The sequence below is a fragment of the Hemicordylus capensis genome, chromosome 1, assembly GCF_027244095.1.
Source record: "Hemicordylus capensis ecotype Gifberg chromosome 1, rHemCap1.1.pri, whole genome shotgun sequence".
In the NCBI taxonomy this organism is placed as follows: domain Eukaryota; kingdom Metazoa; phylum Chordata; class Lepidosauria; order Squamata; family Cordylidae; genus Hemicordylus; species Hemicordylus capensis.
Window position 1 is genome coordinate 65,064,751 of NC_069657.1, and position 24,500 is coordinate 65,089,250.

The 24,500-nt window shown below is 40.8% G+C and overlaps 1 protein-coding gene and 1 long non-coding RNA gene across 14 annotated transcripts in view; one reads left to right on the forward strand and one right to left on the reverse strand.

Annotated features, from left to right (window-relative positions):
* The window catches only part of MEIS2 (Meis homeobox 2), a 360,641-nt gene that overhangs the window by 203,408 nt on the left and 132,733 nt on the right, over nucleotides 1-24,500 (reverse strand). The window lies entirely within an intron of this gene.
* LOC128340971 (uncharacterized) lies at nucleotides 4,332-23,669 on the forward strand. 2 transcript variants are annotated; one of them, XR_008314139.1, is made up of 3 exons: nucleotides 4,332-4,465; nucleotides 10,025-11,673; nucleotides 20,357-23,669. It is a non-coding gene; the product is annotated as an uncharacterized LOC128340971 (long non-coding RNA). The 2 variants fall into 2 exon arrangements; XR_008314124.1 differs by having other exon boundaries at nucleotides 10,025-10,304.

Genomic DNA, 24,500 nt, shown 5'->3' on the forward strand with positions numbered 1-24,500 from the left:
CTTGCTTGGATAAATAAAGGTGATACTTCTTTTCCAGAATACATATAGCACTAATCTAAGCGTTATATCAGTGAAGTCAATTGACTAAAACTAACATTAGAGTTTTTCTTTTTGTGGCATAAACCACCACGGTTTCAGTGCAACTTAACTTGAATAGGCTTTGCACAGTTTTAGATCAGCATGATGTTTAAGATCAGCAGAGTATCTTCACAGTCACGTTGTACAATGGAGTAAAGTAAGGTTCAAAAGAAGAGAATTTTCCTTCTCCTAGGATCCTGTCAGTCTGAGCCTGAGGATTTTATGTAAGTGCTATAAGACATATTTGTTTCATTTGGCTTTTCATGGCAATGATTTATTATTATTTTGCATTTATGTCCCGCTCTTCCTCCAAGGAGCCCAGAGCAGTGTACTACATACTTAGGTTTCTCCTCACAACAACCCTGTGAAGTAGGTTAGGCTGAGAGAGAAGTGACTGGCCAATCAGCTGAGTCACCCAGCTAGTCTCATGGCTGGATGGGGATTTGAACTCGGGTCTCCCCGGTCCTAGTCCAGCACTCTAACCACTACACCACGCTGGCTCCTGATTTAGCAGGTGGAAAATTGTTTTTTTTATTAGCATTTTACTGAATGTTTTATTTATGGCTTTTGCCATTATTGATTTACAATATTATTTTTGACATATTTGTATACTGCCCTAAACATGCATCTCTAGGCAGTTTACAATAAAATAATACAAGCTACAACAAAATAAAAAGGTTAAAACGTTACAATAACTTGAATTTTAAAACAATGTTAAAAACTATTAAAACAGTATCTAATTAAAAGCCTGGGTGAACAAATGTGTCTTGACTGCCTTTTTAAAAGTTTTCAGTGATGGGAAGGTTCTTATTTCAGCAGGGAGTGCATTCCAAAGCCTCGGGGCAGCAATGGAGAATGCCCGTCCCTGAGTAGCCCACCAGATGAGCCGGTGGCAACTGCAGATGAACCACTCCAGATTATCTCAATAGGCAGAGGGGTTAATGGCGAAGATGACGTTTTCTTACATACCCAGGGCCTAAGCTGTTTAGGGGTATATTTGTATATTTAGATTTTTAAAACATCCAAATATACAAGATAAGATTGACATAATTTACATACAGTACACAACTTATTAAGTAGGAACAACTGATTTTGACATATTATACTAGTTTCCATGGCTAAGGACCCAAAAATATATTGGGTGGCATGCAAAACAACACTTACACAACACTTGCACAACACCTTTCCCCACCACCTCCTCACTGCAGTCCCCTGAGTCCCCCCAAAGCCACTTCCTTGTGTTGAAACACCTTTGGCAACAGTGTGGTAGGGATGTGCATGAACCTCTGTTTGCTGCCAAACCAGTTCAGATAAGGTCCGAACAGGTTTGGCGCTTTAGGGAGAGAAGTGGGGAGCAGGATCTCTAAATAAGAGGAGAGCAGGTCATTACCTGCTCTCTGCCATCTCATGCAGCTTCCTACTGCAGCAGTGCTCATCCCAAGTACCTGCACGCAGCACCAGCACACACATGGCATCCATGTATGCGCAGGTGCCATTTGTGTGTTGAGCATGGTGTTGCTGACCATGCACAGGGCGCCTGCACAGATGCCATGTGCGTATCAGTGCCATGCACAGGTACTTGGGACGGGCGCTGCAGCAGCAGCAGGAAGCTGCATGAGATGATGGAGAGCAGGTTTGCTCTCCTCTTATTTAAAGACGGCTCTCACCACTTCCCTCCCCACAGTGCCAAACTGGTTCAGACCTCATCCGATCCAGTTTGGTGCCGAACCAATGCACGAACCTTGGTTCATGCACATACCTACAGTATGGTATGTGGCACAGGTTGCTGCAGGCAGTAAAGAATCCCCCAAACCTGCATGGAGACACCTTCTGCAAGTGGAGCTATGGAAGGCTATAGTTCCTTCCTTTGAAGTAACAGTAAGAAATGAAAAATATCTTTCAAGCTTCCAAAATTGTGATTGAACATAAATGTGTGAAACTGCTTTTAAGATGTTCAAAATAACCTGCTGAATGTAAACATCCCACAATCTGGTTCTCAAGGTAGAGAAGTATGCTGGGAAAGAAAGAAAGATAGAAAAAGAGAGAGAAAGACAAACAAAACAAACACAAACATGATATCCTAGCATCATGTGTAGTTTGGCTCCAAAACCTTTCTCAGGATGCAGAAGTTCAAAGAGTAGGGCTCTAATCCAACTTCTTAAAGGCCTGTGGTTTGAATCTGCCCATGATGGATGACCCTTTGGCAGATCAGGAGTAAGATCACTGAGCAGGCCTAAGAGGAAATTATCTATATGCACACTTTTGTGAGCTGCAGCTTCAGCATGGGGTCTGGACAAAGATTCCCCACGTTTCACAAAAGGAGCAGTTATTCCAACAGGAGCTGCATGCAGTGCTGTGGGTAGCTTAATGTAAATGGCAAGGGTGGGGTGGGAGTCCATGGCAGAACCATGGCATGGGGAGCATTTAATACTTTGCCCCACCGTGGTCTTGATCCATATAGGCCCCCTTGTGGTGTTATCTGGCCTGGGAGGGAAGCTCCCATTGGCAAGAAATGATCTGGACTCTAGTGATGACAAAGGGTTAAAGCCCCTATCACATATCATGGTAGCAATCCATTCCTCTGCAGTTGATAATTTATGTGGTGGTGTTTTTTTTTAAATGCAGGGCAAAACAGTATGATTAATATTATGTCAAGTTTGGCCCTAAATTCATTATTTGTTTTAAATCCTATATGTGCGAAAATGTTTTTGTTTTTTTAAAGAAGTATGATGGAGAATTTTTCTGAGAAACAGACTTTTGGTAAACAAAGCTACTTATATTTATCATAAAAATAAGATAGTAAACTTGGTAGGGATGTTTTAAGATCTATGAAAGGTTGAATTAGATGGTTAGCTTGCTCAAGGCTTCCACTCATATCAATATACCACTAAATTGATTTTTAAATATTTAAACATTACTTTTTAAATATTTAATGTTAACTGTTAAAATAAAAGTTTGCCATTTAAGAAGTTATAAAAAACCTGGTTCATTGTTTCTATCTATCTATCTATCTATCTATCTAAGAGAGTATGTATCTATTAAAACTATTAAAAATTATGTATAGAGTGAAGCACCACATAAGTGTGAGATGACATATATTGCAGGAATGAATATGTGTAGAGTACATAATGTTCTTTCTTTTAAGTAATAAGGAATATCAAATGAATATTTTCAGAATACAGCACCTGGACTGAATATGAAATGGAACACAAGCAATTTAAAAAAAAATAAATTCCTGAGAACTGCTTTTTGGATCAGTCAGTGTCTCAAAAAACCTCAAGTTATTGTAAATAATATTTTGTTCAAGCATTCCACAAATTTGGTTTTAAAGGTGGTATGTATAATAACTATACTGTGAATTGAAGGGTCATGCTTGTATGTTTAGTTACCCATATTTTATACAATTTGCATATTATTTTCAAATTCATATTAGATGCCAAACCATAATTCATGAACATGTTGCACATATTATAGAATGTATAATGCTCAAATGTGTAAAATCTGAGTCAGCCTCTGTGAAAACTTAAGGCCTAATCATATGATCTGCTGTACTAGCACAAAAGCCCATAGGATGAGATATTAGAATCCTGATACCAATACAAGACCACAGGTAGCCTGGAAACATTACCAAGACCCAGAAAACACCACTGTACTTCCACTGAAGCAACTAATGACTATGCTGCACTGGGGTGATCCAGGGCCCCCTATTCAGGCACAATGGTGCCATGCAAGGATATTGGCAGGGAGCAATGTATGGAGAAAGAGGCAGAAGTAGTATGGCATGCTAACATAAGCAAAACGGGGGGGGGGGGGGCAGCCAGGGCATGTGCCCTAGGCACCACTGGGGGGGGCACCAGTGCCATGCTGCTCCTCAATTTGTGGATTTTTTTAAAATTAAAAGACACACTTTTTTTTACCTGTAGCCCCTTCAGGGGGCTTCCTAAGGGCCTCAGAGGGCTTCCTAAGGGCTGTGGTGTGTGTGTGTGTGTGTGTGTGTGTGTGTGTGTGTGTGTGCGCGCAAAGTTTCCCTCGCCCTCCGCTGGCCTCTTAGATCACTGCCACAGCCTGTCTTGGGCTAATTTTCAGGCCTGTTTGGGCCTACAAAGATCAGTGTGGTGGCCATTTTGGAGGTCGCCGCACATGCTCAGAAGGCCTCTGTGAGGCCTGGTAAGGTATAGGACCTTGAAGGGACCATTTGAGCATGTGTGGTGGCCATTTAAAAAATTTTTTTTAAAGGCTGCTGAAAACAAAAATGGCCACCGCACATGCTCAAATGGCCTCTGCAAGACCCAAGTTTAGATTTTTCCTTGATCGAGGGAGTCAGAAGAATGCAAAGTTGTTGGCAAGGGACCCGAGCATTTAAAAAACAGATATAAATGGCACAAAAGTAAGTGGACAAAATATCCCTTTAAAAGACAATGTTGGTTTAATACCTTGTAAGCTGGCAAAACTGAAGGGTGGCGGGGGAGGCAAGGAATAAAATAGAAATATTCACTTGCATGCTGTTTAATTCTCTATACAGAGCTCTATCTTTATCTGAATATTTGTCAAGCCATCTGATTATAAGGTTTGTGAGATTTCAAACTTGGAAAGTGCCCGCCTTTAACTTGTGTAGTGCTTTTAAAAAAAACTGAATATCACATTGTTTTGCTGTTCTATGGCTAGTTGCAACTTCCACCTTCTTCCTGATCAGGCTGCTGGTTCCAAGCCTATTGTAAGCTGCTGGATAATTTCAGATTGTTTGGAGGCCCTAGGATTTCCCATTGCAACCATCTCCCTTTAAGGCAAAAAGCTGTTTGGACAGAAAAAACCCATCCCTGAATTTCTTGGAGGCAGCAACCTGTAGTGAGGTGTGCTGAGGTGGCAGAGCATTTGCTAAAGAGAGCTTTCACTGCTTAGCTCTATGGAGGCATGCCCAGCACATGGATGTGCTGAGTTTCCTTGGGAAGCCGACTGGCACATATGTGCCACATGCATAGTTGTATGTGTGTGTGTTTGTGTGTGTATATGCATGTGTGTGTTGCTTACAACCTGTTTCTTCTGAAAGTGGCTGAACTTGTATTTTTTAGCTGATATTATGGTAAAGTTATCTGAAAGATGGGTGTCAGATGTTTGGATGGGGCGCAATTTCAGTGCTTGCCCTAGCCGCTATTTTCCCTAGATATACCTCTGCATGCTAATAATGGTAATTAGGAAAGCTGATATGACTCTGTCCTAAATTTTCCCAATACTATTGCTTGGGAATAGAGGGAACAGCAAAGGTTAAAGGTTCTGTCCTGGTACCATTGTATAGCTTCTCCTTTATCTGCAAACCATATTTTGCACCACCACAACTAAAGCAGACTCAGAGGATGGTAGCCACAAAAATTAAGGTTAAAATTGTCCTTTTGTATAGTCAAAAAGAAAATAAACCTAATAGAAAGACCAAACAAGAGAGTCTTGGCTGGATGGATTGTGGAAGCTCTATGTGGATTGTGGAAGCTCAATTGTCCTGAGATTCTAAATTTTTTTAAAAGGAAGATTCTAGACCTTGAAAGTAATTGCATAATGCTTGCATAGCACTTTGCACCATCCTATTATTATTATTAGTAGTAGAATAAATGATTTATACAGGTGGGCTGGATGTGTCGTTCATATGATATAGCAGGACAGTTCTCACATTCACCAAGGTAGGATATGCCAGCACTCATATATCAGACAGATTGGTGCATGCTCATTTTTTGCAGCATATGTGAATGCTATTAAAAGCAGAATTGGTAATGGCCAATTTACCAGTACAAGTAGCTGTGCACAACAAACACTTATGGGAAAAGTGAAGTATATGTGAGTGCATCAGAAATTTCATTATGTGACTGAAATCTTCAGAGTTTCAAAAGCTCACTTAGGGCTGATATGCAGAGGATAATAAATAGGACAATAGTGTGAACCAAGGTGCTTCCCTACCATTCTACACCAGTCTTCAAAGAATTTTGCTTCTAAGGGGAATGTTTTAAAATTGGCAATTTGAGCAGGTTTAGAGGTTCAACTTTTGACATACAGCACACAAACAGAATATAGACAGGCATCTGTAATAACATTCCTCAGAACAAACTGTAATAAAGCAACACAATGTGAAGTTACACAGATTTTTACCAGCTTAGAATCTGGCCCACACAATTCCATGTGCATGCATAATTTGTACATTCTATGTGCAAATGCAAAGGGCATTGTGAGCCTTTGTTAGAAACCAATCATCTGTGCTTATTGCTGCATGTTAAAAAGCCCCATTGCGTATTTGCTTACATTTTATTTTAAATATCTTTCACAGATTCCCATCAGTGGATCTTTAGCACATAGACGTGAAAATGATAAATGAGATCTGATTCATCTGTACATGTTTATTAACACTAGGATTTTACCTTAGGCTGTTGGCTGAAAAGCTGGTTGGTAATTCTTATTCAAAGCAGATTGATATGCTGCTATAGAGAGCTCTATTCATTGATGCAGTCTTGTAGCATCTACACAATTAACTTTCCTTCATTGCACATCAGTGGCATGTTAAGTTTTTCCTAACAACCTCTATGGATGCATCTAATCTCATCACAATATATGAAGCATGTCCAATAAAAGGAACATTGATGGGTATGTTAGCTCAGTATTGCACCAAGATTTTATATGGGCTGGACGAAAGAAAAATGGAATTTGATTATTAAAACAACCCTATTCCTTAGGCTTCTAGTAGTACTAAATACAAAGAAAGTTACATCCATAACACCTGCCTCTGTTGCCTCATGTAATGTTTAGAAAGACCACCATAAAATTTTTGCATTGAATTAACAGGCCATTTGGGGTTTTCCACTGAAACACCCAAGTCCTTAAACCTGTCTCTTTGTATTGCCATATTTTTTGAAGAATTTGTGTATCTGAATATTTTAGAAATGTTTTTTGTATTGCAGACTGACAGAACATTAAATTAACCCACAATTCACCATTCAAAATTAAATATACCAAGAATCTAGAAAACTCAATACAATTTTCAGTACGTTTGGTTTCTGGAAATGAGTTCAAGAACACTTTTTCACCTCATTTTCCTCTGCATAATAAAGCCACAAATAATGGTGCTAGTTTCATTAACTCCATTATATCACTTACCAAAAGGCTGGCCTTTCTGATGTTGTACTTTTTTCTAGGTTCATTGCTAGATTATTAGCCAGTGATGTGTAACCCAGATAATCTGAGGGGATATACTGTCTTCCACTAGAGTGAAAGAATCTGAGGATGGCAATAACACTCCTCTGCGCACTCTCCATGACATTCTTGACTGCGCCTTCCAATTGGCAGTCATTTAAAAAACAATTCCCAGACATTTTTAACACATTACTTGCGCAATCTTGGTCCCATTTATCTGCCATTTATGCAGAACAACTCTCCTGACAAAAACCATAACTTTCAGCTTTTGATAATTAATACACAGGAGTTCCTCAAAGCAGTAGGTAGCCAAGGCCTGTGATACTCTCCTCAGACTGACAAGTGTCTATGATAGAACAACCACATCATCAGCATAAAGCAGTACTGAAAGATGTTTATTAGCTAACTTGGGGGGATGAAAATCTGGACCAGCCAGACTTAATCACAGAATCAATGTAAAAATTAAACAGTGGGGCAGAGGTGAAAGTAATATCTAACAACATAAACATAAGAAAATGGTTATAAATTGAACCAATTATTAATTCAGCCAAGCAATTTCCTCTAGTCTACATTTCCCATTCTGTCTTAGCAGGATGTTCTATAGATATATGTCAAAGGTTTGAGGAAAGCCAAGGTATAGGATGTCTACTGCATTTTGTCTGTCTAGCAAATCTTACATACAAAAAAGCTGAATTATATATTTTTAAAAATTCTCATAGTTTCATTTGCAAATTAAGAATGTAGTAGTAGTAGTAGTAGTAGTAGTAGTAATTGACTCATTTCCCATTAGATGCTTACAAAGTCTGTAGTCTACTCCTTTAGCTGCCTTTCTTTGACTTTTATTCTATTTCAAGAAGCACTGTTAACACACTTTGCTCACAGGTCTATGAACACTGTATTCAGGAAATTTATTTAGCCATAAATAGAAAACTCCCTTCACAATGATATGGTGTCAGTTTCACAAAGATAATGTCATTTTATTTGGTGCCTGGGCAATCATGAGTCTGGTGTTAGAATCTTCTCAGTTTGATTTAGTTTACGATTCCAGTATATTACTGAATTTAAGCTTAGGTCACCAGGGATGCCTCCTGGGCAGGGTGCCTCTGATTACCAGTTGCAGGGGAGTAACGGCAGGAGAGAGGGCACGCCCTCAACTCCTGTCTGTGGCTTCCAGCAGCATCTGGTGGGCCACTGTGCGAAACATGATGCTGGACTAGATGGGCCTTGGGCCTGATCCAGCAGGGCTGTTCTTATGTTCTTATGTTCCTAGAGAAGCTGTACTTAAATTAATGAGGACTGCAAGACTCATAGAGCAGGACTTCATACATTATCAAGGCCCAGCTTCTGCACAGAGGTGGTAATCCTACTTCTTGTCTAGTCCTACTTGTCTAAGAACCATGCACCCTCAAAGTTAATGAAAATTTCCCCAACCAATTTTGGTTTTAAAATTTTTTCAATTTGAGCACATTATTTCTTCTCCTACTCAGGATCTGTGTATAAGCAACTCTGTATCTAAATGTTGTTAACAAGACTGTGCTTAGTTTTCTCTTCTCCAACTGAAACAAACCCAACTCTTAGTTGTTCCTCATCTATCTTTAGATCTATCGTTTATCTTTAAAGCCAGCGTGGTGTAGTGGTTAGAGTGCTGGACTAGGACTGGGGAGACCCGAGTTCAAATCCCCATTCAGCCATGAATCTAGCTGGGTTACTCTGGGCCAGTCACTTCTCTCTCAGCCTAACCGACTTCACAGGGTTGTTGTGAAAAAGAAACTCAAGTATGTAGTACACCGCTCTGGGCTCCTTGGAGGAAGAGCAGGATATAAATGTAATAATAATAATAATAATAATAATAATAATAATAATGGCAAATCACAAAATACAAAGATCTACAAATTGAAATTGAAAGGCTGTGGCAGAAAAAGACCAAAATAATCCCAGTGGTAATTGGCGCCCTGGGTGCAGTCCCAAAAGACCTTGAAGAGCACCTCAACACCATAGGGGCCACAGAAATCACCATCAGCCAATTACAAAAAGCAGCTTTACTGGGAACAGTCTATATTTTGCGACGATATCTATAATAACCAACAGTATTGATGATAAAATTCAGCCATCCCAGGTCCTGGGGAAGGACTCGATGTCTGGATAAAACAAACCAGTCAATAATACCTGTCTGACTGTGTAAACAAGAAATAATAATGGCAATTCTGAAAGCACTAAGTGGTGTGTGGATAGGTTCTGGCATCAGAGCTACAGAGATTTGGTTCAGGGTTTCAGTAAAATTGCATACACTGGGCATATGCAGAAAAAGAATAAAAATGGGTCAGAACTCTCTCCCACAATTCACAAAAGGCCAAATGTCTTAAAGCAAGACTTGACTGTGTGTTATTTTGAAGCACATCCACTTCCAAAGTGAGAGAGAAGGGCATGTGATCTAAAATGAACACAATTAAAAGTGCCAGCTCTCACCTAGAATCTAGTTACAAGGCAAAAATAGATGGGATGGAGGTCACTTGCCCTCAACTTCTAGAAAGACTCTCAGGGTTGGCGCGAGGAGACACTGTTTTGCATTGGCTCCAGTTCTACCTGGACAACTGGTCTGCAAAGGTAGTGCTGGGAGACTAGTGTTTCTCCCCATGGCTTCTGGAAAATGGGGTAATGCAGGAGTCCATCCTGTCCCTCGAGCTCTTCAACACCTACATGAAACTGTTGGGTGAAGTCATCTGGAGGTTTGGGCTATCATCCATATTCAGATGACACTCAGCTTTACCTCTGATTTCAGGCTACAGAGTCAGTGGAAATTCTGAACCAGTGCTTGGAGAGCGTTTTGGTATGGATGAGTGCAAAGAAACAAGCTAAATCCAGACAAGACAGATGTACTGTGAGCAGGAAATACCAATACTATGGGTGGAGGAGTTCAGCCTGTTTTGGATGGAGTGGCACTTTTCCTGAAAGCGCAAGTGTGCAGCTTGATGATTCTCTTCAACACAACACTGTTCCTTGATGTCCAGATGATTACTTTGGCAAAGAATGTGTTTTACTAGCTTTAGCTAGTGCACCAGGTACTTCCCCACCTGGTTCATACTAACCACATTATGCATGCATTGATTACTGCATACTGACTTATTAGACTACTGTCATGTGCTTTATGGCGGCTGCCTTTGAAAATAAGTTGGAATAGTGGCAGTTGGTTCAGAATGCCACCACTATTATTGGTGGCAAAATGACAGGGTCACAGCACTCCCATCTAGTGCCAAGTCTATTGACTGCTAATTTTCTTACAGGCCCAATTCAAATTGTTGGCTTTAACCTTTAAGGCCCTTTACAAACTGGGTCCAAGTCACCTTAAGGAAGGCCTACTGGCCAAACATGGGATTTTTCACCAAGGCCCTGCTCTCTGGCCTGTGTTAAGGCTCTCCCAGACCCTCCCAACCTGAAGTTAAAGCAAAAGAGAGTTAGTAAAAAAGAGTTAGAGCATGAGATGGGATGGGAACAACCCAAGATCCAGACATCAGGTGACCCCATGCTGTTGGGAACACCATACCAGCAGAACCAGGGGAAAACAGGCCAGCACCCACAATGACTGAAGGATACAGCCCTGCCTTCATCCTTCAACTGTGGGAGTCCCCTGAAGACCTGCCAATATTATCAAAGGCAGCCCAGCATTGCCAGAGTGAGGGCATGAGAAATTAGGCAAGGTCCCTTTAAACAACAGTCTTTCCTAGAGAAGGCCCAGGGTCAATTCACCTTACCTACACAACAGTTTTAAGAACTGGCAGTTTGCTGCAATAAGTTGCTGGAGCAATGTTCTTATCTCTCTTGCAGTACCTAGCTTTGTACTGGCCAAGGGCCTGACTCTGCTTTTGGAGTTGTCCAAGATCTGGTGTACTCCTGAGCCCTGCCTTGGCAGAAATCCCAGGACAGTCCACCTTTGGCTAAGATGTTTGGTGGGTATGAGGGATGGGACCTTTAGGGCAGTGGCCCCATGGTTATGGAACACCCTTCAAAGAGTAATCTGAATTACTCCCTCACTCACTAGCTGGCACACTCTGCAGGGTAATGTGGATGGTTCAGTACTGCCCATTCTCTGGAATGTGTCTAAAACACTGCCCACGGTGCTGCAGAACAGCCCTGTTCTGCTGTGATTTCAGATTGAACATTCACAATTACACAATAAAGGAGAAGATTCACATCTAAAATGAAAACAATGGCAAAGTTTTAAAATATATATATATTCCCTTTTGGGGGGTGGGACAAATTTGTTAGCAGGAAAAATTGTTTTTAACCATTAAATTATGTCTCTGTTATATTATAAATTATGACTCTGTTACCCAGAGTCTTGGGTCTCTGTGGAATTACTGAAAATCCAGTCTCCTCTTGTCAATTTCATAAGGAACAACAAGATAAAAGGGATGCAAGAGGGGACAGGAGGTAAGTTTGTGTGTGTCAATTGCTGTTTTGAGAAATATTGATGAAATCAAAGAACTCCAGAAAGACATCCCATATATCATTAAATTATTTAAGCATTTAACATGTGCCTTGTCAGACATCTTGGCTTTTTATCCAGGCTTTTACATGATTGTTTTTATTGCTGCTTCTATGTGTTTTTACTTGTGTATAGTTTTTACAGGTTTTTAATTTGGTTTGCTTTTATATTTTTAGCTTAATATTCCTATTGTCATTTTATTGCATGTTTTTAAACTTTTGTAAACCACCTTGAGATTGTTTTTAATGAAAGGCGGTATATAAATTCAACAATAAATAAATAAATAAGTTTACTACATGATCTGGCCAATTTACTGGTAGAATTAGCACACTAGAAGTGCACCTACCAGGGTCAGTGGTTATTGGCATGCTAACTCTATATACAAAAGGGCCAACTGCCATGTAAGTGTGAGATACACATGGAATGATTACATGCAAGTGTTTTATATCTTCCCAAGCTCTCAGATAAGCCCTTGCAATTGCAGGGGAAGTGGGAAATTCTATCAAAGCAACTACTACTGATACTAAAAATATTTATATACCGCTCTTCAACAAAAGTTCACAAAGGTGTCTCTTTGTTCAGTTAGCAGGGGTTAACTGTCAGGAGAAAATGCTAACATGAAAATGCTGATGGGTTGAAGTTTGTAGAGGCAGGAAAGCAATGTTAGCCTAGATGATGAACACTGAGAGAGAAGGCTCTATTTTTGCAGAATTCTGTATCAGCTAATTTTTGTTGCTTTTTCTAGCTTCCCTATATCTTTCTTGAAGTAGTATGAGCAGGAAACTGTACACTGGCTTTACCAGTGCTGAACAGAACACAAACAGGGTGAAGTACCTACAGTGACTTGTTTCAAATTATCCTATTAATGCAGTGTCCATCCCTAAAGTTTGTTGGTGTTTGCCATCTTTGTAACTGCAGTATATTAGTTCCTTGCTAATATTTAATATCCTGATAAAAAATTTCCTCAGGTAAAAATTCTGCATTTGGTTATTCATACACAAGTGGAACACCTTCCACATAGTGGTTTGGAGCCTGTCGTTCCAAGGATGGCTCTGGAAATTTGGGGGCCCATGGTAGGTTATAGGAGGATAACTGGTTATAGGAGGAGAACTGATCCAGCAGGGCTGTTCTTGTGTTCTTATGTTCAAGTGGAGAAGTCAGAATTTGCAACGTGGTGTATTTTGATGAAAGACAAGGGACAACTAGAGGTGATGTACCAAAACTTGTTCCAGAGATCCAGGTGAAAAAGGAACCACATGAGTGGACTCTCATGAGGCAAGAGCCAGACAGTGAACCCAAATAATCTGTGCCAGAATCAGAAGCAGGTTCAGAAGGGGATACAGATTCAGAAGGGGCTGCACAGCCTGAGCCAGAACTGAGGCGCTCACAGAGGCCCAACAAAAGGGTTACACCCAAAACACTCTCACTCATGACCAAAGGAGGAGAGATTCTAGAACCTACCACATGGCAAGATATAGAAAGGATGCCAGCTGATGAAGCTAAAAAATGGAGAAAAGCAGCATTAGAAGAAATTGATTCCCTGCACAAAAATGAGACGTGGGGACTTGTGGAACTACCTGCTGGATTTATTTTATTTTATTTTATTTATTTAACACACTTCTATGCCTCCCAAAACTCAAATCTCTGGGCAGTTTACAACAAACAAAAAAGCTAAAACATTCGTTAAAATAAATGAAAACAAAGGAACTTATAACAGTAGTTAAAACAAAATAAATGGCATAGTAAAAGTTAAAAAATTACAATTAAAATTTTTTAAACAACATTTTTAAAAGATGCTAAAATTGTTAAAAACAATATTTAATTAAAAGCTTCGGTGAATAGGTGCATCTTTAAAGACTTTTTTAAAGTTGTCAGAGATGGGGAGGCTCTTATTTCAGCAGGAAGCGCATTCCAAAGCTCTAGGGCAGCAGCGGAGAAGATCCGTCCCCAAGTAGCCACCAAACGAGCCAGTGGCAACTGCAGACAGACCTCTCCTGATGATCTCAATGGGCAGTGGGGTTCATAACGAAAAAGACATTCTCTTAAAAACCCAGGGCCCAAGCCATTTAAGGCTTTATAGATTATAAACAGCACCTTGCCCGGAAACTTATTGGCAGCCAGTGTAGATCTTTCAATACAGGAGTAATATAGTCTCTCTGAGATGACCCGAGTTGGGTCTCTCAGAGTTGGAAGCCTACTCTGTGAAGAGCAGATGCAGCTTGAGGAGGTAAGCAAGCTTTTCTAAACAGAACAACATCTAGCCTTTCCCCCCATGAAACTAACTAACAGGAGGAGAGGAGATTTTGAGGGGCTGCTTTCTCTTTAAGGGATAAGTGTGTGTGTGTGTGTGTGTGTGTGTGTGTGTGTGTGTGTGTGTGTGTGTGTGTGTGTGTGAGAGAGAGAGAGAGAGAGAGAGAGAGAGAGAGAGAGAGAGAGAGAGAGAGAGAGAGAGAGAGAGATTTGCCAGGGATAGCAAACTCCAGTGTTTTTGTTTTGTTTGTCCCTGCCTGGAAGGGGTAGAGTCAGCTAGGGCTATGGGAGGCCCCACATTCCTTTGACCCACATTCTGTGTCTCAGTTGGAAGCCTACTCTCTACATAAGAGGTGAAGGCCTAAAAGCATAGTGAACAGAGCATAGCCAACAGGGATAGTAAAAGTACGCTGGAGTTTTGCAGGAGTTTAGTGAGAAGTGTGCGGGGAAGCCTGGAACAAGCCCCATTGATCACAAGAAGTCCAGCAGAGAAAAGAACATAAGTACAAATCCCTCCCTTATATTTCTGAGAAAGGCTGTTTGGATAGTTAAATAGCTGACCATTACAGCTGAGACCTATATTTCTAATAAACTATCTCTAAATACTGTAATCAGACAACAAAACCAGTATGAAGATAGAAAGTCAGCAGGTGAGGGGGCACTTCCCAGTGTATTGCACAGTGTGTCACATGTATGACTTTTTGCTCCATGGGCAGAAGTCATGGGTGTGTGCTCAGTGCAATGAGCTCCTGGCTCTCAAGGAACAAATTCATTCCCTTGAGATCAAGGTGGCGGATCTGGAGAAGCTCAGAGAGACAGAGAAGCATGAGGACGAGACCTTCAGAGACGTGGTACAGGAATCCCACTCCAGGGCTGATAGCTCCTCTGCTGTCAGGGAGAATGAAGGTCTCGGGCAAGGAGGACATCGGTCTAAGGAAAAGGAAATGCTCCTTTAGAAGGGGCTCCTTCCATGGAAGATGAACCCATATCCTCTCGCACAGCGGATATTCCTCCAGGGGTGGGGGGGAGCCTCCTTGTAGTGGGTGATTCGATCATTAGAGGTATAGAGAGATGGGTTTGTGACCTACAAGTTGACCGCATGGTGACTTGCCTGACTGGTGCGAAGGTTGCGGACATCATGCAGCATCTAGATAGGTTCTTAGGCCATGCTGGGGAGAAGACAGCTGTCATGGTGCACGTTGGCACCAATGATGTGGGGAAATGTAGTCGGGAGGTCCTGGAAGCCAAATTTAGGCTGATAGGTAGCGTACTGAAATCCAGGACCCCCAAGGTAGCATTCTTAGAAATGCTACCTGTTCCACACACAGGTACAATGAAACAGGCAGAGCTGAGGGGTTTGAATGTGTGGATGAGACGTTGGTGCCGGGAGGAGGGGTTTAGATTTGTTAGACACTGGGATACATTTTGGGGCAAGCAAGGCCTGTACAAAAGGGATGGGCTGCACTTGAACCAAGATGGAACCCAGACTCCTGGCATTTAAAAGCAAAAGGTTTGCAGAGCAGCTTTTAAAATGACGCCTGGGGAATACCTGACAGGAGCTGGACAGTATCCGGTTCAGCAAATGCCATCCTTTAAAGTGCAAGGATGTAAAGGATTCAGATAAAACAGAAGGGGACAGAGCAGAACCACATAAAGAGCAGACAGAACGCTGTGCCAGCTGGTCAAAGAGTCAAAAGAAAGATAGCATAAACCAGGTGAGAGATTCAGCCTATATGTGCTTATATGCCAATGCCAGAAGCCTCCGAGCCAAGATGGATGTGCTGGAGTGCTTGGTTATGCAGAAACAGATATAGTGGGCATAACAGAAACATGGTGGAAAAGTGAGAACCAGTGGGACACTGTTATCCCTGGATATAAACTCTATAGAAAGGATAGAGAGGGGTGCCTTGGAGATGGAGTACCACTGTATGTTAAAGAAGGGATAGAATCTAACAAGCTAGAAAATGAAGGTGGATTGGAGTCCTCCACAGAAACCCTGTGGATAACAATACAAGGCCTGAGAGGAAACGTGCTACTGGGGATGTGCTATCACCCTCAGGATCAAAATGCTGACAGTGACTGGGAATTGCAGCAGGAAATCAGGGAGGCGTCAAGGAAAGGCAGGGCTGTAATAATGGGTGACTTCAATTACTAACACATAGACTGGGTAAATTCACAGTCAGGTAATGTCAAAGAGGTCAAATTTCTAGATACACCGAATGACTGTGCCCTAGAACAGTTGGTCTTGGAACCAAACAGAGAGAAGGCGACCCTGGACTTAATCCTGAGTGGCACCCAGGACCTGGTGCGTGATGTCAGTGTCATCGACCCTTTAGGGAACAGTGACAATAGTGCAATCAAATTCAGCATACATGCGAGGAAAGAATCATTAAGGAAGTCTAACACAGACATTTTGAATTACAGAAAAGGAAACTTCTCCAAAATGAGGAGTATGGTGAAAAGAAAACTGAAAGGGAAAATCAGGAGAGACACTTTGCTCCAGAGTGCATGGTGTTTACTCAAAACCACAGTACTAGAAGCCCAGTTAAACTGTATACCCAAAAGGAAGAATGGTACCAGTAACTCCAGATTTGTTAGTTTTTAGTTTTTCCAGACAGTTGAGAACATCATCTCTTGTTACTTCTATCTGACTCAGTTTTTTAGCCTCCATCACCAAAAAGCCTGGTTCAGTATCAGGTATATGCTCAGTTTCCTCTGCCGTGAAGATGGATGCAAAGAACTCATTTAGCTTCTCTGCAACCTCCATATCCTCCTTAATAATCCCTTTTACTCCCTCATTGTCTAACGGTCCAACCGCCTCCCTGGCAGGTTTCCTGCTTCTGGTGTATTTAAAGAAGTTTTTGTTATTCCCCTTGATACTTTTAGCTAAATGTTGGACAAGTCTTCCAATTTCGGAAGGAAGTCTTAAGCTTAATGTCCCTTCCAGGCAAATTGATGTGGTTGAAGGTGATCCAGTTGACATAGTATACCTGGACTTCCAAAAAGCTTTTGACAAAGTTTCTCATCAAAGACTCCTGAGGAAACATAGCAGTCATGGGATAAGGGGACAAGTACATGTGTGGATTGCTAACTGGTTGAAAGACAGGAAACAGAGGGTAGGTATAAATGGAGAGTTTTCACAATGGAGGGAAGTAAGAAGTGGGGTCCCCCAGGGATCTGTACTGGGACCAGTGCTTTTTAATTTATTCATAAATGATCTAGAAGTTGGGGTAAGCAGTGAGGTGGCCAAATGTGCAGATGATACCAAACTCTTTCAGGTAGTGAAATCCAAAACAGATTGTGAGGAGCTCCAAAAGGATCTCTCCAAACTGGGTGAGTGGGCAACAAAATGGCAAATGTGGTTCAGTGTTGGCAAGTGTAAAGTGATGCACATTGGGATGAAAAACCCCAACTTCAAGTATACGCTGATGGGATCTGAGCTGTCAGTGACTGACCAGGAGAGGGATCTAAGGGGTCATGGTGGACAGCTCATTGAAAGTGTCGACTCAATGTGCAGCAGCTGTGGAAAAGGCCAATTCCATGCTAGGGATCATTAGGAAGGGGATTGAAAATAAAATGGCTAATATTCTAATGCCCTTATACAAAACGATGGTGTGGCCACATCTAGAGTACTGCATACAATTCCGATAACCCCATCTAAAAAAGGACATTGTAGAACTGGAAAAGGTGCAGAAGAAGGCAACCAAGATGATCAGGGGCCTAGAGCAAGGCTACAACACCTGAGGCTATTTAGTTTAGAAAATAGTTTAGAAAAAAGATGACTGTGGGGAGACATGATAGAGGTCTATAAAAGCATGTATGATGTGGAGTAAGTGGACAGAGAGAAATTATTCTTCCTCTCACATAACACTACAACCAGGGGTCATCCCGTGAAATTGATTGTGGGGAAATCTAGAACCAACAAACAGAAGTACTTTTTCACACAATGCATAATCCACTCTGCCACAAGTTGTGTCACCCAACAACCTGGATGGCTTTAAGAGGGGTTTGGATAACTTCATGGTGGGAAGGGGGGCATCTATCATCTGCTACTAGCTGGAGGACTATAGGCCACCTCCAGCCTCAAAGGCAAGATGTCTCTGAGTACCAGTTGCAGGGGAGTAACATCAGGAGAGAGGGCATGCCCTCCGCTCCTGCCTGTGGCTTCCAGCAGCACCAGGTGTGCCACTGTGTGACTGTGAAACAGGATGCTGGACTAGATGGGCTTTGGGCCTGATCCAGCAGGGCTGCTCTTATGTTCTTATGTAACTGGTCTTGAGAGCAGAGCTAGTCTTGCAGTAGCAAGCATGAATTGCCCCTTGCTAAGCAGGGTCTGCCGTGGTTTGCATTTGAATGGGAAAATATATGAGCACTGTAAGATATTCCCCTCAGGAGATGGGCTGCTCTGGGAAGAGCATCTGCATGCTTGCATGCAGAAGGTTCCAAGTTTCCTCCCTGGCACCATCAAAATAGAGCTGAGAGAGGCTCCTGCCTGCAGCCTTGCAGAAGCCACTGCCAGTCTGTGTAGACAATACTAAGTTAGGTGGACCAATGGTTTGACTCGGTATAAGGCAGCTCCTATGTTCCTATACAACTGCATGATGTGATAGGCATATGAATAAACTTCAAGCATAATAGTGCACATAGTCACTGTATACTCTTAATCCATAACATGTAAAGGTGTCCACAGTCATACAGAAATCTTGAAATAGCCATCTATTGCTAAAATACTACATCACACACTCTTTATGTATTTATCAAATTTGTACACCACCCCCAAACTTTCATCTCTGGCGGTTAACAATAACATAACACAAATTAAAAACATGCACAAATCTTAAAACAATTTTAAAAATTATAAGTCAAAAACAGATTAAAACATACAAATTTAAAAAGCTGAAAAAACTTGGGTGAAGAGTTGGGGTTTCAAATGCTTTTGAAAAATGGTCAGAGATGGGGAGGATCGTATTTCAGTAGGAAGCATATTCCACAATTTCAGGGCAGCAACCGAGAAGGCGCGTCCTCGTGTGGCCACCAGTCAAGCTGGCGGCAACTGGAGATGGACCTCTCCAGATGACCTCAATGGGCAGTGGGGCTCATAATGAAGATGAATACCCAGGGCCCAAGCCGTTTAGGGTTTTATAGGTTATAACCAGCACTTTGAATTTTGCCTGGAGACCTATTGGCAGCCAGTGTAGCTCTATCAGCAAAAGAGTGATAGGGTCTCTCTGAGATGATCCAGAGACCAACCTGGCTACCGCATTCTGTACCAACTGGAGTTTCCAGACTATGTACAAAGGCAGCCCCACATAGTGCACATTTCAGCAGTTAAGTCTGGAGGTTATCAGCATATGTACCACTGTTTTGAGATCGTTCATGTCAAGAAACGGACACAGCTGGAGTATCAGCTGAAGCTGATAGAGTCCCTCTAGCCACTGCCTCAACCTAAGATAAAAGGGAGAGGTGCAGATCCAGAAGTACTCCCAGACTGCATACCTGTTCCTTTTGGGGAAGTGTGACTCCATCTATAACAGGTAGATCAAAATTGTTTCTGGAGTTCTGACCCTGCACAATAAGTACCTCTGTCTTATCTAGATTCAGTCTCAGTTTATTCTCCCTCATCCAGCCCATTACTGCTTCCAGGCAAGCATTTAGGGAGGTTATGCCATCTCCTGGTGATGTTGACATGGAGAAGTAGAAATATTTATCCAATACAGTGATATTGCTGACTCTTTGAATGAACAGGATACATGTTAATGGAGAAGAAGTAAACAAAAATGATGTATAAAATATCTGTGGGGGGATAACCAGTTTTCAAGAATCACTACTCCTTATGGAACAATAGCAGAACAAAAAGAGGGGAAAGGGATTCAGAAGATACAAATCAAGCAAAGCAAGTTTAAAATGGTTAGGAAAACTCATGCTATTTCATTTCAATGTACAAATCATTTACATTGGGAATGGGGAGGGAATATTAGCTGTGTATAAAAATTGGTAGCAGTGATGCTACTTTTAGACAAAATAAAGTACCATATATTAGACATCATCAGACTCTGAACCTTCCCAGCACCATAAGAAAATGCATATATCACAGGGCTACTGAGATAAAGTAACGCTCAGCCCTAGAGGGCACAGATTTCGTCTTTATGTAAATCAGTGCCTGCCACTGCATGCATGATTCACTGCTCAGAGTGTACTCTTCTGTGACGAATGAGTCCCGCTTAATTTGGCAGTGATTATGCGGGTTGCTGGCCCTCTAAACCCCTTTGAACTTGTAATTGCTGCTGGTTTAAATAATGAACATTAAGGGGTGGTGGATTCATAAAACTGTGGATAATTACAATTTTTCTTCCCCCCCCCTTTGTGTTTTTTTTTAAGGCTTCTGAGGCCACTGATAACTGTATCATGCTAGGCTGTTACCAAAATAAAGCTGCAGTCATCTTCACAGTATGGAGGAAAGGGAAGGAAGAGACAGAGAAAGAATGACTAGAATGCCAGTAGAAAAGGAGGAGCAATGGCATTCATGAATATTCATAGCCAGTCACATCTGTAGCAGACTTGGTTTCCACCTTTGTGTGTGTGTGTGTGTGTGTGTGTGTGCGCGCGCGTGTGTGTGTGCACGCATGCGCCGTTCATCATGAACTACAAGTAATAACAAAAGAAAGTGATTGTGCAGTTCTATCAGGTTCCAAGTTTAATCTTTGCAAATAATAGTGGTGGACCTTTTTTTCAATTACCCCAAGCTCCTGCTATTTTTTAAAATGCCAAGATGTCCTTAGTTTAAAAAAAACACACACATTATTCTTTTATTTATGTGTTATTCTTTAAATATGTTTTATTTATTTGTTATTCTTTAAATAATTATGTGTTATTCTTTATGTGTTATTCTTTAAAAAAAAAAAATCTTGAATTGAGTGAACACACGCCAACATAACTTAATATGCAACATTCCAAAAGTGCATTCTCCTCCCAATTGCATTCAAGTTGCTAATTCTTCAAGTATTATTTGATCTGGGGGAGGGGAGAGATTTTCATGTAATAAGGAGTGAAATAATATCACATCATAAGGCATAGAAACCAAATTCAACATGCTACTAAAGGACTTAGAGGCAAGAAAGAATGACTGATAAATCTAGCAGCCTCATGTTCAATTTTAAAACCACACAGCAGAGATTTATAGCTTTGCTGCTCCCATGGCAAATGAAACCACAGAAAGGGCATCTGGTTTTCATTTTGCAGTGTTTTGCCCCCTTCTTGTGCTTTGTCTATTTGAAGATCTTTAAAAAAACACATATGACTTTACAGTTTAAAAATAATAATCCTGGTCTTGTTGATAAGCTTCCAACATGCAAGAACATATTCTCAATAATGAAGAACCTGCATCACAACATGGTGGACTGTTTATTAATAGAAATGGTAGCCCCTGCTCAATAATAACTTTTAGGAGCTTTAAAGAGGCTGTGGCATGTGTGCTAATGTTCACAAATTACCAAAGTTGCATCTGAGTTGTCTATGTCCAAATGATGCAAGTGTTTTCAACTGGAATATAAAAGTAGTTATGGTTGGTTTGTTTTTTAATATACTTCCAAATAAAAATGAAAATTTCATTTTGCTTTTTAAAAAATTCAGAAGACAACTGCAGAGATAGGGTATAGAAACTTTGAATGATTTTGTTGATGCAGTTCTCAACAAGTTAACAAATGTTTTCCCAGTATTTGCAATATCGAAGCAAGCTTCAGAAGTAGCAAATTTTTGCAAGCAAAGATGCTTAAAAGGATTCATTTTCAGTTTAAAATTCATAGTGTTGCCAGAATCATTCTGGATAATGTTGGAGCTAAAAAAGTACAGTTATCAAACAGGAATCTTGGTCATCAGCCCTCACCATTGTTTTGTAACCCTACCTTCAAATTAGTTGTTCAGCAAATAATTTCTCACGGTGGCCAAGTTTTGAATGATTAAGGGTAGAGGGGCAACATTGCCTCTATCCACTGACTCACTACCATGGAAGCCAAGACATTAACAAAGGGCTCTTTAACCTCTTCCTCCCAAATATAAGCAGCAACTAAATCTTTGGCAGAGTTTCTCTCTCTAATATGGATCTCAGTTCCTCACTCCCATTTGCTGACACATGAGAGAGTGCATTAAGTGAAGAGTGCATTAACATGAAGTTAAGGCTTAGGTTCCCAAGTGCTTTGTACAGGGGAAGAAGGGATGAAAGAGCCCTTTGCCTGTGCCTTGACTTGGAGAAGTTATTACAGTGCATAGTGTGAGTGTGAGTAAGGGGGGTCGGGATAAGAAGTCATATGGGTGCTGATACACATTCCACCTTTTTAGTCCACTTCATGCATCTGCTGAATGAGTTGCCCATGAACTCTTCTGCCACAATAAACAAGGTAGACTTTGTGGAACCACAACACATTTTGATACTTTTCAAGGCCTCACATGGCCAGTCTACTGGAGTTCAAGTATTCACAATTTTGAGTAAAAAGTATGTTCCACTGTTATGTTAGGCAAGAAGTGCATCTATTCCCTATTACTGAGGCAAAGTCTTGCTTATCCACTTTTCTCAGAGGATTCACCGATATCACCAAAACATCAAAAACAGAAGGTAGGAATGAGCAATATACCTTAGGCTGTAGCTGCCCATATGATGTGTATAAGCTGTTTGCTTGTTTGACATTAGAAAATATTTGGACCTTTCTTTGCAATATGTACCATGTAATAATGGCTGCCGTGGGATAGGATGCAGAAGAGATTCATTTTTCATTTAAATATACATTTTAGTCAATCTAGGGTTTACACTGATATTACAGATTGATTTAAGCAAAATCATGCGTCAAGTCTCACATATGAGGGTGCCTCAAGATGGCTTAACCAAGACAACTATGGTATGTGGTACAAAAGTAGTAAAATGCACTCCCACGATCAAAAGACAGACTGACCAGGAAGAAAGTTACTCCGCATCCTGAAATAGTAAGACTCCAATAGCAAAGGAAAACACATCTACTAAAAACATGTCCACATCAGGCTTTTGGAAGGGAGACATTTGAGTGAAGTAATTCATATATCTATATCAAGAACAACCCATCCAGCTTCTCTCATCTGCCTCCAGGCAGAAATGGAGAACTAAACATACTTATGTTGCACAGAGTACTTACTAGGAAGGCCAATAAGAGTTCTTAGAATACACTGGAAAATATATCAACAATGGAAAATCCTAGACCACATTGTGCTGAGAGCCAATGTAGGGCAGTGGCTAGTAGGGCAAGTTGTGAATTTCATGTTCAAGTCTTACTTCAGGCATGAATTCATCAAGTAGCTTAAGTAAGCTACTGCATCTTAGCCTGAGTGCTCCATCTATAATATGGGAGCAATAATACTGACCTACCTTACCAAGTTATCATGAGGACTGACAAATAATTTACACCAAGCATATTAAGTGCTATATACGTTTTAAGTATTATTATTTGTTGTTACAGCACCACAGCCAAAAACATGGGAAGTTCTTTGGTAGACATGCCTCTTATGCTCCCAATGGGTGGGGGTTAAATCAATTGAATTTATACTTCCCAGTAAATGTGCTTAGGATGGGAATGTCAGTCATTATATGCACCCTTTCTTGTGACTCATATCCAACTGTGACCTCCAATAAACAAACAAATAAATGGCAAAATGAGGATTTTCAGATTAAGTCTTTTGAGTATCTGTCTACCTCTGCTTTAAAATGAAATATCGTTACAGTGTTTTCACAGAACATCTCTCTTATTTTGCGGTTCTAAAAGGTCCAACCTTCATTTATCAATGGAAATGGGATTTATTTGAGGTGGTACATTTAGAAACCCCGGAAGCAAATTTATTTAAAAGAATTATATACCAGCATTCTTCAGAGCTGAATTCATGGCAGCTTACAATTGAATTTTTAAAAAACACAGTGAAACACAATAAAACAGCAGCACATTAAAAAGACAGGAATAAAAACCAATCATTAAAACAGTGCTTCCACAATAATTTAAAAATATAGCTAGGGTAAGGGTTGATGAAATTAAAAGTAGGGCTGTGCATGATAGCAACATTTGGATTGGATTAGGTCCAATCTGATCTGAAACCACATAGGTTGTGCTCTAGTCCTTTGGACCCTTCAGAATGTTGAGATCAGGACCAGCATTTTTACTAGCAAAAATCCCCATAGATGTCTGAAGTTTCAAAAAATCACTGGGGGCAGGGGAGGACAGTTAAAAGAAAAGGGATCACTGAAAGTAGGCAAAGAAGCAGGAAAGGATGGCCAGATTCTGTGTATTTAATTACAAATGAATATGACCTTCCTTTCAAAAAAATTAAGTAACCAAAAAATTGTGCTCTCAGAGAATCACAGAAGAAAAGTGATGTAACATCTGAAAATCTCAGGAGAAGTGATGTACAGTGGTCCCTCGACTTACGAAGATAATCCATTCCGAACGCACGTTCGTAGGTCGAAATTTTCGTAAGTCGAAAAGCGCATCCACGGAGGTCCGGAAACATTCGT